We start from the raw sequence: 18167 nt of genomic DNA, 5'->3' as shown, positions 1-18167 counted from the left end.
CAAAATGTCACGTATCCACAATCACCCACATACCATGCAGAATAGTTTCACTGCCCTAAAAATCTCCTGTGTCCACTTATTGATCTCCTCTCCCCCACCCCCAAAACCCCTGGCAACCACTGATCTTTTTACTGTCTCTGTAGTTTTGCCTATCCAGATGTCATATAACTGGAATTATACAGTATTTAGCCTTTTCAGACTGGTTTATTGACTTAGCAATTATGCACTTAAGGTTCCTCCATGTCCTCTTGTGGCTCCATAGATATTTTAATCACGGAATAATATTCCATTGTATGGACAGACAGTTTATCCATTCACCTACTGAAGGACATCTTGGTTATTTGCAAATGTGGGATGTTTGTGTTATAAACATGCACATGACATGCAGGTTTTTGTATGGATTTGCCTGTTAATTTTTTTTTTTTTTAAGATATTGGGGGTAGGAGTTTATTTATTTATTTTTGCTGTGTTGGGTCTTCGTTTCTGTGCGAGGGCTTTCTCTAGTTGTGGCAAGTGGGGGCCACTCTTCATCGCGGTGCGTGGGCCTCTCACTATTGCAGCCTCTCCTGTTGTGGAGCACAGGCTCCAGACGCGCAGGCTCTGTAGTTGTGGCTCACGGGCCTAGTTGCTCCGCGGCATGTGGGATCCTCCCAGATCCAGGGCGTGAACCCGTGTCCCCTGAATTAGCAGGCAGATTCTCAACCACTGCACCAACCGGGGAAGCCCCTGCCTGTTAATTTTTCAGTGCTCGCCGATACAGGTGTGGTCTAATGAGAGCAGACTTGTGAATGCTGTTCATTTTCAGCACCCATGAGGTACTCACTTTGGGTCTGCTTTTCTCAACATCCTTAACACCTGTTGGGCTCTGAGCTGTCATCTCTGGCTGGCAGATAACTTCTACATACAGATGTCTTTTCTGAAGCTCAGTTACCGCTCATTACCAAAAGTTTATTAAGTTTCTTCAAGGCTGCTGTTAGAGATGAACGAGATTCCTTTGTTGACTCCACAGAAGGCTGGTATCTGCCACTGAGATTTAAAGAGAGGGAGCAGTTCCCATCCAGCAAATGCAGCAATTCCTTATTTGTTGCAGATATGTCAGTGTAACTTTCCAGGGCTATAAATCCGTAATGGGAATAAAATTACCTAAAATTTCAAATGAAGGGTCATATTTTAATGCATCTATTTCCATAAAGGGATTATCTAAGTTTTGGGTGTACCAGTGTTCTTGACATTGATATCTACTTCCACAGCCAAAGGAAGAATATTTTTCTCTGTATGTGGAAGGTCCACAGCCGATGACTGTAGCCCATCTCCTTTTATCTCAGCTTCCAAGCCAACAGATGGTTGTTGGTTCTGTTGCCTGTTTCCAGGAAGTTCACTGTCCCCTGTGTTATGTTTGTGGTCACGTGGACCAATTCTGTTCGATCTCATGCTGTTGATCCCCTAGTTCTTTGTGCTGCTGGAGGCTATTCATGTGACTCCAACTCTGACATTCTAGATGCCAGGCCTTTTCACTTAGAGACATCTGTGGTCAATGCATTATGGTAGTTGTGACAGAAAAGCTAGCTTCCTTTCTTGTGTGAGGATGGAATTTGAGACCCTGGGTGTTTTTTTCAGCAGGCAGCTTGTTTAGATTATCTCAAATTCCTTTTTCTGATGAATTCTGCAGAGGCATAGCTGGACTTCAGCCTGACAGAGTATTATGCCGAAGAAACATAACCAGAAAGGATCCTGAGAGGAAATGATGTTCTTTTTTCCCTCCATTTAACTTCATTTAAAAATCAATATGGTGGGTATAGACCCCAAAGAATTGAAAGCAAGGGCTCGTAGAGAAATTTGTACCCCCATGTTCACAGCAGCATTATTCACAATTGCCAAAGGCAGAAGCAACTCAAGTATCCATTTAGTAATGAATGGATAAACATAATGTGTATATACATACAGAAGAATACTATTCAGCCTTAAAAAGAAGCAAAACTCGGATACATGCTACAACATGAATGAACTTTGAGGACATTTTGCTAAGTGAAATAAGCCAGTCACAAAAGGACAAATACTGTGTGATTCCAGTAATATAATGTCCCTAGAGGAGTCAAATTCATAGAGACAGGAAGTAGGAATGGTGGTTGCCAGGAGCTGGGAGGAGAGGTGAATGGGGAGTTACTGTTTAATAGGTATAATTTCAGCTTTGAAAAATGATAAATGTTCTGGAGATGAATGATGGTGATGGTTGCACAACAGTATGAATGTACTTAATGCCACTGAACTATACACTTAAAAATGGTTAAAATGGTAAGTTTTATGTTATGTACATTTTACCATAGTTTTAAAAAAATCAATATTACAATTAAGGCAGTAATACAACACAACTAGCACCTTAATCTTGGGTGACCGTAAGTCCTGGTTTGCTGGGGCAGTGCCCACTTGTGCTTCTTTTCCCCAGGGCAATCATTAATACAGGCAGACCTTGAAGATATTGTGGGTTCGGTTCCAGACCACCGCAATAAAGCAAATATTGCAATAAAGTGAATCACATGAATTTTTTGGTTTCCTAGTACAATAAAAATTATGTTTGCAATATACTGCAGTCTATTAAGTGTGCAGTAGCATTATATATTTCAAAAATGTACATACCTTAATTAGAAAATACTCTATTGCTAAAAAATGCCAACCATCATCTGAGCCTTCAGCGAGTCTTATCTTTTTGCAAGAGTAACATCAAAGATCACTGATCACACATCACCACAGCAAGTATAATAATAATGAAGAAGTTTGAAATATTGTGAGAATTATCAAAATGTGACACAAAGGCATAAAGTGAACAAATGCTGTTGGAGAAATGGCACTGATAGACTTGCTCAATGCAGGGCTGCCACAGACCTTCAAACTGTAAAAAACACAAAACCTGCAAAGTGCAATAAAACAAGGTCGGCCTGTAGCACCCTTTTCCCTCTCAAAAGTGTCCCAGGTTGAACAATAAGTCACATGATCACGCTGGATCTATTTCATAATTGCATGAATCATTGCACTGTCATCTTCATTGGCAAATGTCTTAACATTTAGAATGTGCCCGCATTTTCTAGAATTAATTACAAGCTCGATGTCCCGGAAAACATATCCGATCTTTTTTACTTTTTAACTTAAAACAACACTCGTTTATGTGCTCACAATTCTGTTGCTTAGACGTTTGGCATGACATGGCTGAGTCTTCTGCTCAGACTCTGACGAGACTGAAATCAAGATATCAGCCAGGCTGAGCTGTCATCTAGAGGCTCTGGCGTAAAATCTGCCTCCGGGCCAGTTCTTGGAATTGAATTAAATTTCTTGCGGTCATAGGATTGAAATCCTTGATCAGACTGAGGTCCCCCTTTCCTTACTTCCACCCTTAACATTTAAAAAAAAATTATTGATGACTTGTTGAACACTGACTAAATACCAAAAGCAGTCCTCTTTTCTTACAAACTCCTTACTTCTTTAAACACCAAACCCCTCTTTCTTTGGCTTTTTCTAAAAATTGAGGTAATGTTGGTTTATAACATTACGTAAGTTTCATGTGTACAACATTATATTTTGATTTCTGTGTACACTACGGTGTGCTCACCACCAAAAGTTTAGCTTCTGTCACTGTACAGTTGATCCTTCTACCCATTTTGCCCTCCTCCCATCCCATAACCACTGCTGTGTTCTCTGTATCCCTTTGTTTGTGTTCTTTTGGTTTGCTTGCTTATTTTGTTTTGTTCTATATTCCACATAAGAGTGAAATTATACGGTATTTGTCTTTCTCCATCTAACTTATTTCACTTACCATAATACCTTTAAGATCCATCCATGTTGTAGTAAATGGCAAGATTTCATCTTTTTAGGGCTGAGTGATATTCCGTTGTGTACATAAACCACATCTTCTTTATCCATCCATCAATGGGCACTTTGTTTCCATATCTTGGCTATTATAAATAATACTGCAGTGAACATGGGGCTGTATATATCTTTTTGAATTAGTGTTTTCGTGTCTTCAGATAAATATCCAGGAGTGGAATTGCTGGATCATAGGGTAGTTCTATTCTTAATTTTTTGAGGAATCTTCAGATTGGTTGCACCAATTTACAGTCCCACCAACAGAATATGAGGGCTCCCTTTTCTCCACATCCTTTCCAACACTTGTTATTTCTTGCCTTTTTGATAATAGCCATTCTAATGGGTGTGGAGTGATATCTCACTTTGGCTTTGATTTGCATGTCCCTAATAATTAGTGATGTTGGACATCTTTTCATGTGCCTGTTGGCCATCTGTATGTCTTCTCTGGGAAAATGTCTATTCAGCTCCTCTGCCCATGTTTTAATTGGGTTGTTTGGGTTTCTGTTGTTGAGTTGTATGTTTTTCATATAGTTTAGATATTAACCCCTTATTGGATATATGATTTGCAAATATCTTCTCCCGTTTGGTAGGTTGTCTTTTCATTTTGTTAATGGTTTCCTTTTGCTGTGAAGAGGGTTTTTAGTTTGATGTAGTCCCATTTGTTTAATTTTTGATTTTGTTTCCCTTGCCTGAGGAGACATATCCAGAAAGACATTGCTAAGACCAATGTCAAAGAGTGTACTGGTTTCAGGTCTTAAATTCAAGTGTTTAATCCATTTTGAGTTGATATTTTCGTATATGGTATAAGACAATAATCTAGTTTCATTCTTTTTCACGTGGCTGTCCAGTTTTTCCAAGAACATTTATTGAAGAGACTATCCTTTCTCCTTGTATGTTCTTTGCTCCTTTGCCATAAATTAATTGTCCATACATGCGTGGGTTTATTTTTGGGCTCTCAATTCTGTCCCATTGATCTGTGTGTCTGTTTTTCTGCCAATAACATGCTGTTTTGATTAGTATGGTTTTATAGTAGAATTTTATTTTATTTATTTAATTTTAAATTTTATTTATTTATTTTTGGCTGCGTTGGGTCTTTGTTGCTGTGCGCAGGCTTTCTCTAGTTGCGGCAAGCGGGGGCTACTCTTCGTTGCGTTGCACGGGCTTCAGGAGTTGTGGGTCGCGGGCTCTAGAGCACAGGCTCAGTAGTTGTGGCGCACGGGCTTAGTTGCTCCGCGGCATGTGGGATCTTCCCAGACCGGGGCTCAAACCCGTGTCCCCTGCATTGGCAGGCAGATTCTTAACCACTGTGTCACCAGGGAAGCCCTATAGTATAATTTTAAATCAGGGAGTATGACGCCTCCAGCTTTGTTCTTTTTTCTCAGGATTGGCTATTTGGGGTCTTTTGTGGCTCCATATAAATTTTAGGATTTTTTGGCTCTATTTCTGTGAAAAATATTGTTGGAATTTTGATAGGGATTGCACTTAATCTGTAGATTGCTTTAGGTAATATGGATGTTTTAACAATGTTAATTCTTCCAGTACATGAGCATGGAACATATTTCAATTTCTTTGTGTCTTCTTTGATTTCTTTCAAAAATGTCTTATAGTTCTCAGTGTCCAGGTCTTTCACTTCCTTGGTTAAATTTATTCCTAGGTATATTATTCTTTTTGTTGTGATTGTAAATGGGATTGTTTTCTTAATTTCTCTTTCTGCTAGTGTGTTGTTAGTGTATAGAAATGCAACATATTTTTGTATATTGACTTTGTATCCTGCAACTTAACTTCTAATAATTATTTCTAATAGTTTTTTGGTGGGGTCATTGGGGTTTTCTATACATAAAATCATGTCATCTGCAAATAGTGACAGTTCTTCCATTCCAGTTTGTATACATTTTATTTCTTTTTCTTGCCTAACTGCTCTCCAGTCCTACGTTGAGCGGGAGTGGTGAGTGTGGGCATCCTTGTATTGTTCCTGATCTTAGAGGGGAAAGCTTTTAGTTTTTCACTACTGAGTATGATGTTAGCTGTGGGCTTGTTATATAATGCCTTTTTATGTTCAGACATGTGCTTTCTATACCCATTTTATTGAGAGTTTTTATCATAAATGGGTTTTGAATCTTGTCAAATGATTTTTATGCATCTATTGAGATTATCATGTGTTTTTTGTCTTTCATGTTGTTAATGTGGTGTATCGTGTTGAATGATTTGCCAATATTGAACCATCCTTGCCTCCGTGAAATAAATCCCATTTGATCATGGTATGATACATTTAATGTATTGTTGTATTCTTTGGTAAAACCTTCTAACTCTTGACAAGCTCACTTACTTTGATTTCTGTGGGTTAAAGGGAACAGATAAAAGACATGGTCCTAGATAGCTGCCATTTTTTTTGTCTCTCTCGGCTGACTTTTTGTTGTTTTCTTTTAAAAATATTAGTAGATATTCTTTGAAGTCAGAAATATGTTTATGGTTCAGTTAACTCCACCTTTCACCACACCATGAGAAAATACACCTCTTTCTCTTTAAGAAAGCCACTGTTCTCCATACTCATTATAAGAGTACCATATTATTATACCCCTTGATTGCTATCTCCCCCAGAGCATCAGTCTCCCAAAGGTAGAACCATATATCTTTAGCACCTAGTACCAATCCTGGTACAAAAAGGTGCTTAATATCCACTTCATAGTCAGTGAATAAACAAATCATTCAATGATGTTCAAATACTAGTCCTCAAATTTTGCTTTAAAAAATATACAGAAAACCCATGCTCTATCCACATCCCCAGTTCAATCTGGCACATCATTAATCTAACCAGAGAGTGATTTCAGATTTGGATGTTCTACTTTATAATACACTTGGCAAATCAAAAGATCATTTTGATTTTCAATCCATAAAAGGAGTTGTATCCTACAAAGCTGGATAAGCTTTAAGCTCCATATAGCTGAAGACAAGAACTCATCATGCTTATAACCCACAGGGAGGAAAAATCCAGGTTTTTCTCTTGAATGTTTACTCAAATATGAATGAAAGAGAAAAACTGTGGGAGGGGAAAGAAGCTGGAATTAGGTCATTTGTGTGTTACTGTAACATAGAAAGATGAATACTACTTACTTTTCCCTGCAGTTAATCAGATTAAGGTTCGATTCAACCAGTTCCTTCCTGAGAATACACTTTAAGTGGGGTTTAGTTGGGGGCTCAGTATGGAAGAGAGTGGGTTTGTCTTGAAGCTGCATTTACAGAGAAAGAGTACTGTTTTTATTGTGATATGTTTATTTTTGGTGGCTTGGGCAGAGTGGCTAAACTCTTGGTGTCACCACTGGACCCAAAAGAACATACGCTTCATATTATAGTGTGGTTTACCCCAGGCAACATTTGTAGTTTTGCATTTAAATGCTTTCATCACCTATCAGAAAAGATACCTGAATGAACTCTCATTTTCTGAAACATGAAAATCACTTAAAAATTACATATGTATTAGACTGACAAATTCACTAAATAACTCCATTTGCCTCAGGTACTTTTCTCTCATTTTCTATCTCCAAATATCAGAGGCAAATATAAAATGATTTCATTCAGTAATCAGGACTAATTCCTAGATGTGCTCATGTAATTCTTGAGTAAAAATAAATGATAATGTGTTACTTAGAAATTGTAAAGATCATATTTACTTTAGTAGTTTGAAAAAAAATCTGACAAGCTCTAGAGCATGAAATAAGTGATTAAAGTGAATTCAAGCATACTCTTTTTTAATCTCCAATTAACAGGACATTTCTATCTTTTTAATCTTTAAAAAAAGCACCATTAAAGTTCCAAAGCAAAGAAAGATTCAGTACAGACACAGATACACAGAGAGTTCATCTAATGAAAGAACCAGCCTGCCAGGAGCTATTATTTCCATGATCAGACCTTGGTTCTTCCTTTGTATTGCTATTCACTAAACATATAGGCTATCTGGGACTTTGGCGGGGAGGACCTTTTAAAAATCATTTTCCCAATATTTTACTTTGATTATTAAACCAAAACAAAGGAACATTATTTCACATTCAGATAGAACCACCATAGGCAGAGGTGGGCGCTTGGTAATTTTTAGTGATTTATTTGCTTAATGCTTTTTCCAGCAATTTTCCAGTAATGACTATAACATCCATCTGATTGAAATGCAAATTGGTTAGCAACTGGATCCTTTTTTGATTCTTACAATATGTCATGTACCTGCTTTGAATGAAATATTCTAGCTCTGATGAAATACGTTTTCAATAAGCGTTAGACATGGAGTGTCACACAGCATTCATTCTGGTCTCCTTCAAGTGTGCCTTCCTCTATCTCTGAGGCTGGAAAGCCATAAACCACATTTCCCAGAGTCCCTTGCAGCTAGGGTTCTGGGCACAGCTTAGGTTCTGCCAGTGAGAGGAGCTGAATGAGAAGCCAGGTGTCTAAGGAAGATGTTTGCTATCTTGTTTTTGACGTTGGTAACCATGTTCCATTACTAGCTTCCTGGGTGGAGTGGCGCATTGTAGCAGCTTCTCTGATCACTGGAACACAGCTCAAAGAGTGTGCTCTTGATGTCAGCAGCTCAGGTGGTGGCTCTGAATCCCAACCTCCAGACTTCGGCAATGATGGCCCTAGGGGGCCAGTTCAAAGATACCTGTTCTCTCTACCGTCCTCCCCAGTCAGGGAACCTGCACCGTGTGCAGAGTCTCTGCAGGTGCTGTTCACTGGGCATTAAATGCTCTTCCTTCCCCAAAGACCTTCCTTCACGACCCCCTCCCTCCACAGGTCAAATTCCCCATCTCTGCCTTTGACATGTTTCCTGCATAGCACTTAGCACAGTTATAATGACAGGTTTACCTATGTATTACCAGCAGACATGCTTCCAGGAGGGGTCAGGTCTGCTTTTCTTGCATTCTGAAGGCTTAGCATGGCGCCTTGGGGTGCTGAATGATTAAAACTTGCATGAATCATATTGCTGCTTCAGCCCCAAAGTCCAAATACTCCATTTCTAAATATATAACTGTCCAGGGGGAAACTACAGACTGTTATCATTTTATGAGGGCCACACTTCTAATGGCATTAAGAGAAACTAATTAATAAAAGGTTTAAATTTGATTTGAGAATTTCAATGGGTCATCTCCTTCGATCTCATCATTATCTCCAAAAGCCACCACAGGTAACTTCTTTCACCTAGGTAAGCCAAAGGCCTGTGCTTGGGGGAGAAGATGCAAGTTTCACAGTATGAGCCTCTAACTCCCAAAAAAACACTGATTACTAAGAGTCTAGTGTACTCTATACTATATTCTATGAGAGTATACTAAGTATACCAGGACAGTGGAATGAGCCACTCACCCAAATATTCAATTCTACCATCAATTACACCGCAACCCCTCCGCAGCCCCTAGGAGATGATATTTAAGTCATAGTATTTCTCTTTGTCGTAAGACCACTCACAATGTGCATTTTACCCCAAGTAAAATGCTCCATTTGCTCCTGACAGCCACCTTAGTTAGCAAGTATCATTATTCCCATTTCACAGATGAGGAAATGGCTCAGAGCTGGGATTCAGTCCAGGTAATGGAGCTCAAACTCCAAGTGGTTAGAAGTTTCTCTGGATGGGAAGTGAGTACCCAAAGTGAATGATGTCACTCCTTTTGCATACATCTTAGCTAGAGGTCCAGGCTATGTACTGTCTGATGACATCAAGAGAAGAGAATCACACAGACTGAGGGACATTCAACTGGTCATTTAGCACCACCATACTTTGAGCCTGACCAGCAACCAGTGACCAAGGTATGCCAAAATCAGCCTCCATATTTAGTTCCTTCCGTCTGCCCTTAAGTAAATCACCAGTATCTTCATCCTTTCCTGCCACTCTCCTCAAAACCCTTCCTAATTTATCTATGAGTAAAAACATAAGATTGCACAGAGAAGTGCTGACAGCCTGATCGCAACAATTCATCATACCAAGGGCTAAATCACAGTGAGAGCTGACTCAGTTCCCATTTAAGGTATGTCATTCATTACAATTACATTAATTCATTACAAGTGGAATGCATATAAGTATTCACATATCCGTCTATCAGAAATACTGAAAGTATTAATACCTTCTTTACAGCCCTCTTAATCCCCAGTAGGATTTGGCTTTAGAAGATATCGCGATACATACACAGAGATATAAGATGTATTGGGACGCCCCCCACCCCGCCCCTCCATTTTAATGCAGAGTTAACCATGAAGATATAGCATTTTCCATTTCCCATCCCTCTGGTAAGTAAAATTTTACTAAAACCTTTGAACTACCTTGGTGCTCTTGCTATATGATGACAAACACACAAAAGGACAATTATTTCCAAAGAACATCATTACAGTAATTGAATCTTTCTAGAAAAAAGATTTCTTTTGAATTAAGAGAAACGTCTGTAGACAGCTCCCCTCTCAAATCCTACCAAATGCATTAAGAAAGCAGTTCTCTGGAGCAGTTTTCCTTAGTGAGGAGGTAGATCCTTTTCAACCTGTCAGGGTCCACTTTAAAAGAAGTTATGGGCAGTCAGTGGCCATCAGGGAGTCACTTTCATTCTCTCCAAATGATCTTCCCCTCTGAGCTACTCTAGGGCATCCCTCACCATCCCTGGAGAGTCCTTTATACTGCATTTTCAGCCGGCCATCAAGGACAGAAGAACCTACAGTTCTTTCTTCCTAAACTTCAAAACAGATTAACCATTCATTAGTCAGGGATTCGCCATGCTGCTGAGTCACGTGAATAATAGTACTTCAGCTCCTGAAACAAGGGGTTAAAAGCCAACTGTTACCTGTATTATTGCTAATAACCTTAACCTCAAAATGATATAGTCACATTCTAGCTCTTTGCCCACAGGAAATGTTCAGTGTACACTTCAATGCATGCAGACCAACCCATAAAAAGCTTTGCATGGAGGTGTTCACAACCTTACCCTCTTTCTACCTAAAGCATCCCATGCTTATAACATTTATCACAGAGAAGCCAGATAATACATAAGGACACAGATAGCAAATACTATACAAATCCTACCATCGCATTTTGATATTCCTTCTTAGACTGTATTTTTGACATTAGCTTGGGCTATTTCAGTAAGTTCTTCCAAATCAACTAAAAAATATTCTGACAAACTTTCTGGCTTCAAGTTTTCTTAGTTCATCGCCTCCTGCTAGTTAAAAATCAATTCCCAAGTGATAGCTTCTAAAGGGAAAGATACACGTGTACTCCAGGAAAACACAAATTCATTTTCACCTTTAGACACTACAAGTCCCCTACAGCTCTGGGTTCTGATTTATCCGGTGTAACATCTGAAGCACATCCCCGCAGTCCCTTACTGCACGCCAGGCTCGGCTGGCTGTTCGGATCACGTCTAAGTTTTCAAGGTAAACATGTTACCCTCGGCCACTGGAATGACAGCGGAAGAGCAGGCACTCACCCAGGCGGTCAGACCCGGGACGCGGACGCCGGAGAGCGCGGGAGGCGACCTGTCGCGCCCCCTCCTCCCGGTCCGCGGGGCAGGGGCAGGCGCAGGGCCGGCCGAACTAGGGTGGAAAAGAGGCTTCCCGCCGCTCCGCTCTGCGGACCATTGTCAACGCCACGGTCGCCGGCGCTGGCTGCAAGGTATGGGGGCGGGCAGCTCTACGGAACCGAATAGTTGCAGTGCATCCCCAAATCTGCCTTCGCATCAAAGCCGGGGTCTGTACCGGCTGTAACTTCCACCCGGTGACCTACTTTAGAGTGTGAGAATGAAAGCGATGGGAAAAAATAGACGGAGCGCGCGCGGGGGAGCGGGGCGCCGGGGACGCGCGTGCCCGAGTGGGAGCGCGCGCGCAGGGCTTCGAAAGAGAAGTTGCTGCGCGGCCCCCGGAGGCCTCGGGCAGAGCCTGGGGGCCGCTCCTCCGCCAGTGCCTCCTCCCGCCGCGGCCCGGGTGCCTGCTTCCCGGGGCTCGGGATCCTCCGGGCGACCGCCCGCGGCCCCGGCGGCGCAGCTCCCCTCCCCCATCCTCCGGGAGGGCGGCCAGCCTCGCAGGCGCGGCGGGCGCCGAGCGGAGCCCGGGGAGTGCCGCCTGCCTGCCCGGTCCCCTGGGAGTGCCCCGCCCGAACGTGCCCGGGAAGTGAGGCTCTGCCGCGCCGCCCGGCCTGGGGATCGGGGTGACCTTCCTGCCCGCTCCCCGCGCTCTTCTCGTCTGTGCCTCCCGGCGTGGCCCGTCCTACGTGGGAGAGGACGCCGAGGCGAGCACACCTGGAGCGCAGCAACGCCGTACCTGGGTGACAACAGCGTGACGTTTCAGCGCGTCTTCTCTCATTTGATCCTGGCAAACACCTTCTGCCACGGAAAGGCCCACAGTGGGTACATGGGAAAACCGACGATCAAAGGGGTTAAGTCCCAGGTGCCACTGGTCAGACTTCCCGATGTTTTCGCTCAAACGGCCTGCGTAATTTGTTAAGAATTTTTCTAAACTAGACCCATCAGAAGAAGGGATGGAACTTAGGTTGGAAGTATCTGCCGAAAGCTGGACACAGGTTTCCCCTCCCCCACCCTCCGCGTCTGTAGCAATAGGGTTAACTATTTTCTGCCAGGTCCTTAGCCTGGTCGTCTTCAACCTCTGTTATCAAACAGCTCAGTAATTTTAAGAGGCGTATGACTTAAAAAAAAAAAAAGGCGCGTACCCAATACGGGAAAGTTAACATGTTTAGTAACTGTTCTGACCCTCTTTGTGTTTGAGCTTGACCCTCCCGACTCCGGGGTCGGGGTGGATGGGTGGAGATGTACTTCCAGGCATGGTTTTTTGTGGGGACCCAACTACATGTCTCATATAGATACCGGTGATGCTATTTAAGGCGCTACCAAGAGGGCGGTGGAGATCAGCATATATAGTTCACGATTCTGGAATAGTTTTCTAGTGCCACACTATATCCGGGTAGGGGAGGGAACCTTTGCTTCGGCATCTCTATCTTAATGCCCAAGGATAATCAAATTGACATTTCCTTTTTATATAAACGTTTCGTTTTGCATTTAAAAGGGAAAAAAATCATGAGCCTGGTGATACATGTTCTTCTTGAGCTGAATGCCAGCCCACAGAAGTGCCACTGCTCATTTTTGTTTCCATTCAGTGGAATTAGAGCTACGCAATTTCCTTGGACGCAGGCTCCATACTGGATACTGGGATGTTGCTTGTGCTCTTCTAACAGTGCGGTAGGAGGCAAAGCACACCTAAATAAGTGTAGTACAGTGGCTGCCACATAGCAGGTGCCTAAGAAAATACTTGTCCAGTGAATAGGACCTCAACAGAATGTGATAAACGTGAAAGAGCCCTGGCTTGAATCCTGCAGGAAAACATGTGGGAAATCAGTTATAGGTGACGAAGTCAGGGGAGGCATCCTGAAGGAGGCAACAGGTGCAGGATTTTGATACGCAGAACTGGCTAAGGAATGGAAATGAGAAAGTATGTTTGCTGTGCTTTCAAGATATGGCAGAGGCAGAGGTTCTTAACCTTTTGTAGGTAATAGGCCCATGTGAGAACCTGATAGAAGCTTTGGAACTTTCCTATATTAAAAAAAAAAAAGAATGTATAAATATTTGCATACATTTTCTCGGATTTCACAGACTAGCTAAAGCAGATCTGTGGAATCCCTAGAGGTCTGTGAACATGAGTTACCATTTCCGTGTTGGGAGGCAGGGAGAAAAATAGATTATTCTATTTGAGGCCATTATAAGAGGCATTTCCATGGCCACTGACAGAATTTGAGTAACGGCTGAGGGACTGGAAAGAAAAGTGTGCTACAGAGAAAATGTGCATGCTACCAGAAGCAAAGCACTCCCTCTTTGAAGCAGGACCTTTTTAACACTTTTTTTTTTGTACATGAGAATTTCACTTTCAGCTCTCAGCAAAAGGGTTCGGGGGGGAAAGACATAGATAAAATATGACTGCCAAACATTGGCAGTCACTGATGCTGCGGGGTATCGTGTTATTATCTCCTTATTTGTGATGCTTGACATTTTTCATGAAAAATATTATTATGTCTCAGGTGGATATAACCAATCCTATGATGTTTCTTAACCCAGCTTGTTAGAATGGAAAGTTTGTATGGAAAAAAAAGGAAACAATACAGGTATGCCAGTGTTACCATCTATAAGATTGTTATTAATTAGTGGAGTCTCTACAGAAGTAATAGTTTTTCCTCTTACAGTGAATTATGAATTGTGGTGGCCATAGTCTCAACAGAAATTAGACCACTGTGGAACACTGAACAAGTGTTCTCCTGTTTCTTCCTAAACTCACACTTAACTTCATTTTACATTGCTTAGTTAACTAAGTGCCTTTATTATTAATATATATTACAATATATTATGATATATATTATTAACTAATAATACATTATTAAACAATGTTATATTATTATATATTGTAATAGCAACATATTATATATGTTGTATATAATATTGTGTGTTATATTGATATAATAATATAATAATTACATTATATAATACTATATATTATATTATTTTATTAATATTATTCAACTGCTTCATTAACTCAGTTCCTGTATTAGTTAACTCTGCGTCTAGCGTGCACTTCTTGAGGAGCAGATGGCAGGCCATGGTCCTCTGAGTACCTGCTCTGCCCATTTTGAGAAAGGCAGCCACAGTGGTTCCTTACACAGAGGTTGCCATACTTTCCATCATGTGACTAACTCAGACAAGGATTCATGCCCACCTGAGGGAGCTCTCTAGTTTGTCCTGTGACCTACAAGGCTGCGGCTGGAGAACGATGCCGTATAGGTATGTGCTGTATTGTAGATGACGAGACAGACCCAATCAGATCTTTTCCCAAGAGCCTTAGAGGCAAGGCCTGGATTTACACCCAGGCAGTGAGTGTTCCAGGGCCTGGGTTGGTAACCACTCTGTTCACGGCCTCAGAAGAAGCGAAGACAGAGTTAAACAGAGCCACTTGCATGACTGAGTCACACTGTAGGAGCAATGGATGCCTTGACGCTGAAGAGCTCACCCTACTGTACTACCTGGGGCTACTGTTTCCTTTCTGACCTTCCAGAACCTTCTGAGTTGCTTATGACTGCAGAGACTATTGCTTGTTCTTCGTTACTTCGTGAGCTTCATAATAAAGCAATGTAGATAACCTGCTTCTGTCTTTATAACCTGAAAGAACACCACTGTGTGATAGCGTTCAGTGCCTGTAACACTGCCATGACAGGAAGTGGAGCTACAGCTGTCCTGCCCGTGGCTCTGCCCTTTTAGTGGGCTTCTCTCCTCCCGATAAAAACAGACATGTTATCTGCAAATAAATTTCTACAAGTCAAATCACATTTTCCAATTGACTTTTTTTAAGTAAAATAAATTTTAAAAAAATACATTTTTCCCCTGAACCATTATGAAAATTATATGTAGAATTTAGCAGCTATGATTTTTAACCATTTATTTAATGGAAATATGAAAAAAACATGTAATGAATAACCACTAAAACCAAATTACTTCATGTCCCTTCTGCTTGACATCCATGACCAGTTCTCCGTTGCTTATTACATACCACGAATGCCATAGAATAGGATACAGAGCCCCTGACCCCAACCTCCCTCTCCAGGCCCAAGGAGAATCGTGAGATTTTTCTAGCTTCTGCAGCCCTAAGCTCCACACCTCTGGTTTCTTAAATTAAGGCAAGAAATTCATGTAAGCTATTTTTCTAGAGCTTCTGACCATTATCTTATTTTGTCCTCATTTTCTATCACAATTCTTGGCACTTTGAGGTTAATGCACATATTTTAATTAATGAATTCACATGTATTGCTACGATGCTCATATAACTATTCCATTCAGTTCAACCTTGACCATCTACTTCATACAAGGCCTTGATCTAAGTACTGGCTATTAACCATGTTGGGTGCTTACCTATTATTACTATAATGGAGACTTTAAAAATATTGCCATGTATTTACCCACATTTTTCCTCCTTTCAAAGTCATTCCATATTTTTGAGTGATTTTAACTCGTTTAAGCATGATACTATCTTGGTGCATAAGAAAGTGGGATCTCTCCACCAGTGGAATGGTAAACTGAGGCGAGATTAGCCACAGATTACAGGAAAAAATTGTGAGGCGCTGTCAGAAAGATCACCGGAGGAGACTGGAGACAAAGCAGTCTGAGAACAGGGATAGACAAGGCTCAAGCTTTGTGACCTCTTTGGTTTCAAAGGGTTTCCCACAACAAACCAGTCAGACTGGGCTGGGGGGTCAAAGAGCTCACAGCTGTTGATAATATAAATCAGCACATCTTGGAAACAGGAGTGCTGACCAAAAGCTTTGCTTAGCATCTGGGGGTGTGCAAGGGCTGGGGTCCAATATGCTGTCCACCTAAGTCCTAAATCCTTCACTTCTTCAACCACTTTGTCTCCAGAGAGTCTGGTGCTGTTTCTTTTATCCATGGAACTGGTATTCTCCAGACCTATGAAGCCCAGAAGGACTCCTTTGGGGGTAAATAGTGAATTTCCCAACATGGAAGATAAGAGGGTTTCTTATCTGATAGAGTTTTATGGGCCTCTGTCTTCCTGAACTACGTAAAAAAATAACCCCACCAAAAATCTCAACATTTCTCAAGCACCTCTCCTTGGTTCTCTGCTTTTCTCTCTCCGTGATCTTTCCCTGGACAGCCTCATCCACCTTTATGACTGCAAGCAGAATCTCTGTGAAGATGTCTCAAAACTCTGTGTTTCTGAGTTGGTCTTCTCGTAAACCTCCGACCCACGTTGCTGGCAGCTTGCTTGCCGTCCCCTTCAGAGTGACCTCAGTACATTAGGATCTGAGGTCCTGTGCTCTCCATGGACCTAATCGAGCTGCTCTTTGCATTTCTCTATGAATCCCATCCTCCCAGTCACCTGCTGCATCCTCAAACTCTTTGCTTCTCCTGGCCCTTCGTATCCCACTGGCAGCCACCATCTGCCAATTTGATCTTTGTAATGCTTTTATTTATCTACTTCTCTCCCTTCTAACTGTTTCTACTTTAGTCGTTTATGTCCTATTACTTCTCACCTAGATGATTATAATAATTGTTTAATTTGGTCTCCTGACTTTCAAAACCATCTCTTCTTTAAAACCTTTTAGCTTTTATCTAAAACCGAATCACTCTGTCCAGAGACTTTAGCACTCTTTATCTATGTGCCTCTTATAAAACTTAATACTAACTTTTTGAAGTATTTATTCATTTTTTTCAACAAGTATTCATTGAACATCTGTTATATGCCAGGCACTGTGCTAGGAAAATAGTGGTGAGCAAAACAGATAAAATTCCTACCCTCATGGAACTTATGGTCTAGTGAGATGACAGACATTAATCAAATAATCACAGATATCACAAATAAAATGTGTAATTTCAAACTGAAGCAAGTATCTGGGAGGAAAGGTGCAGAATGTCATGAGAGCTCACATGTCCCATCTGTCTCCTCCCAGGAGCTAAGCAGTAGGATTCATCCTCAAAGTCTAGCCCTGAGCTGTATGTACATAGGGAGGTGTTCAAAAAGTTTTTGTTGAAGGAACACAGGCATCTACTTCCGACAAGTAAGTGACATGATATTTTTCTATATTACATAGTATTGAATAAAATACATGACAAATGCTGATGATAACCCACTGCCACTTAAGCTGATGGCTTTTGTTCCATTACCGCAAATCCATGGATCATCTGTTTCTAAAAGCATCCTATTTTCTTTGCCAGCATGGCAACATGTGAATTCTTGTTATTCCAGTAGCATTATCAAGAACATTCTTTATGGCAGAAGTTCTTATACACACTAATAATTTGCTGTTCTTAGCAGTACCAGCCCCTTAGCCCTCTTCCATATCGTTCATAACGTTTGCTGAAGATGTAAGACAGCATTGTTTTTTCTGCCCCACCGGAAGCTGTGTCGTCCTCCAGACATCCTCTGTGTCCTTTTCCTACTTCCTCTTCATCTCTGTAGCTGTGTGAGTATTGTTTCTGCGTCCCTTTTCTCTTCATTTCTGCCATGTTGCTCTTTCATCATCATCTGCTTGTGATCCTGTCATTTTTTTGGAGTCAGCTTTTTGCTGGAACAGTAAGTGACACATATCTCCTGGTTTATTTTATCTCTACTTTTTTTGCAGTGCTATTATATAATGCTTTTTCAAGAAGCACTCTCAGACACAGAAACTCAGGTCTGATTTTTTTTTTTTTTTCTGTATGTGTTGTTTGTTTTCAGCTTCAAATGGATAGGGAGTGAGAAAGTGACCTTATTTTCATGGCAGGAAAAGGAAGACTGTAAAAAAGAAATTCCAG

At 41.2% G+C, this 18167-nt stretch overlaps 1 pseudogene; it reads right to left on the bottom strand.

The window, feature by feature from the left end:
* Positions 1 to 767: 767 nt before the first annotated feature.
* Positions 768 to 10905, bottom strand: LOC112413137 (regulatory solute carrier protein family 1 member 1-like; annotated as a pseudogene).
* Between the last annotated feature and the right edge of the window lie 7262 nt (positions 10906 to 18167).

The sequence above is a fragment of the Neophocaena asiaeorientalis genome, unplaced genomic scaffold (assembly GCF_003031525.2).
Source record: "Neophocaena asiaeorientalis asiaeorientalis breed wild unplaced genomic scaffold, Neophocaena_asiaeorientalis_V1.1 scaffold14, whole genome shotgun sequence".
Lineage (NCBI taxonomy): Eukaryota > Metazoa > Chordata > Mammalia > Artiodactyla > Phocoenidae > Neophocaena > Neophocaena asiaeorientalis.
This window is presented reverse-complemented; position numbering and strand designations above follow the sequence as displayed.